At 36.3% G+C, this 2,500-nt stretch overlaps 1 protein-coding gene across 1 annotated transcript in view; it reads left to right on the top strand.

Annotated features, from left to right (window-relative positions):
* Nucleotides 1-2,500, top strand: part of LOC138037048 (uncharacterized) — a 57,944-nt gene that overhangs the window by 24,820 nt on the left and 30,624 nt on the right. The window lies entirely within an intron of this gene.

Below are 2,500 nucleotides of genomic sequence, written 5' to 3'. Positions count from 1 at the left end.
TTAAATATTTTTAAATATCATCGTTGGGACTTGCAAAGTATCTTCTTTCTTGTTTTGATTGGAATCAATGCCGTTAACAACAGTTTTAAATGTAACCAAATATCCACGATCGCACTTAACCCTATCATTGGGTCACAGATTGTGGACTGTGGACTTCGGACTACGGAATTGAAACTGGATATTTACCGACATATTCTAACATAAAACAAGACGCTCCATAAAAGCGTACACTGGGTTGCCTGTGGTACGTGTAACAAAAAAAGAGGGCACTGAATTGGTGGTATTGAACTGCAGGGTTCCAGTTAATTTTTTCAAGTGGGGGGTCATTAAGACCATGAGGGTCACCCACATGTCGCGCCAGTAGAGGCCCTTTGGCTCACACGTTCACACCTTTACTTATTTTGTAATATCCTGTCCCATTTTGAGGTCTTTTAGTTTCTTAAGCTTTGGAAATAAATTCAGTTTAAAGATAACGAAACACGCTCTTGAGTAAAATTCACTCGTTTCTTCTCAGGTAATGGAACAAAATAACATAGTTTTTATATATAGCTCCACAATCGATCGTAAAAAGACAAAGATTTCTGCAGTCTCTGACTTTTATGATGTTTTGTCAAAAGGAAGAAGTTGATCACTTGCTAGGCAACCATAAAGGTGCGCGTGATCACCTTGTGTCAACTGAATGAACTACGGGAAAGCATGTTAATCGTTCGTCGTTTTCAGAGTAAAACAACGTCTTTGGTTTTTTTAATTTTGTTGTAATATTTAACTGAATATTTACGTTTCATCTGTCGGGTCAGGAAGCCTTCTTTGTCGGGTTCCTGAGGACGTATCTACTTTGACTTCAGGGTGAACTATTTACATAATTGCGAGGTTGAGCGGCCATGTAATTGAAAATCTGAGCATCCATGAGATACAAAAACAGACTTACGAATGATCGCAAATCACAACGCTGACAAGCACAAAAGCAGAAGAAATGGTTCATAAATATGAAGTTTGTTACTATCTGAATGTTTTCGGGTTAGAGTAAAGGATTATATTGTCACGCAACTGATGTAATTTCATGACACTCAAAATTCGCAAAAAGCGTAAGTTTCATGTAAACAATCTTCGCACTAGCAAGTCGTAGCAATAAATTGGATTAACCAGGAAGACAAGGAAATATTGTTGGCTTCCCACATAAATTTCATCTTACACTACAATAACAAAATCATTTGTCAGAGAAATAAAAATCCTGTCTCCTCACGTATCACATTTCAACGCACGCATGCAAATTTGTTAACTCATTTTCACCGCGATTCCCGCGAAATTTTCCTTCTTTCAAATACATTGTATTAGCAAAAATATTATTTCGCGTCAAGCGTTGCAACTTTTATATTCAAATAACCGCTAAAAATAAAGATTTTTTACCGATCTATCCGTAGATATTTTTTCATAATTTTATATTATCTGTCAAAATTTGCACAACAGTCAAATCACAAAAATAGCAACGCACGCAACAAATTTAGTCGCATTTACCTCTTCGTCGAATTCTAATGCTTAACGCAGGAATTTTTAGTTATTGGGAAAATCTATCATCCTTTCAAATTACAGAGAAATCAACCGGTCCGCGAATATTTTACGATTTTTTTTCAATGGGATGTCAAAAGGCCAAGTGGATGTTATGTATACTAGGGGAAGTTCGGACGATCAAGCTGCGCGTGTGACCCGTCATAAATACTTTTTCACAAAATGTTCCCGAATCGTCAAGTATGACTACAGAAGACAAGAACATCATTCTGTGAAAGGTTATTCTACGCAAAAAGTAGGTTCTGGAGGTAATTTTGAGAGTGGAAATCAAGTTTACGCCGCATAGCATATTTATATTTAATTAAGTGAACACAACAGAAAGACGCTTACCTTATTTTGACACGAAAATGCTTTACTATTGCCATAAAAACTATCCAGTTAAGCTTGCATATTACACAACATGATGAATTCATAAAGGCCACCTTTTCCAGCGAATTTTTTTTTCTTTTTGAAACAAACAGCATATTTGCTATAAGAGGCAGAAAACCCCTCCTATTTCATTACGTACGTGAAGACAAGAAACTCAATCGTGTCAAATTACAATCCGTGTCAAAAACGCAACTAAATAAATTTCCCACCAGTGTTCAGCATCAAACCCTTTACTGAAAAACCCTATACTTGAATTATCAAGCAAAAAATGTGCAACAAGCTTTCTTTCAAATGATTTTTGACTAACAAGAATTAGTGAAATTTCCAATTGTTACCAGAAGTCTGTGCAGAATTGAGTACAAACAAATAAGCCAGACAAAAGAGACCACAGATCCAAGTTTTTCGATTCCTTCTCCGTCTTTGTTAAATCCATAAGTTACTAGAGAATTTTCCATTTGATTTCAGTGTTGTACAAAACACCACACTTGTACAATATTAGAACTACAGCTCACTTTGATTACGGCTCAACGGGCGACAGATGGTTGTCGAAGTCCATTACTCGTCC

The sequence above is a fragment of the Montipora capricornis genome, chromosome 2, assembly GCF_036669925.1.
Source record: "Montipora capricornis isolate CH-2021 chromosome 2, ASM3666992v2, whole genome shotgun sequence".
Taxonomy (NCBI): Eukaryota; Metazoa; Cnidaria; class Anthozoa; order Scleractinia; family Acroporidae; genus Montipora; species Montipora capricornis.
This window is presented reverse-complemented; position numbering and strand designations above follow the sequence as displayed.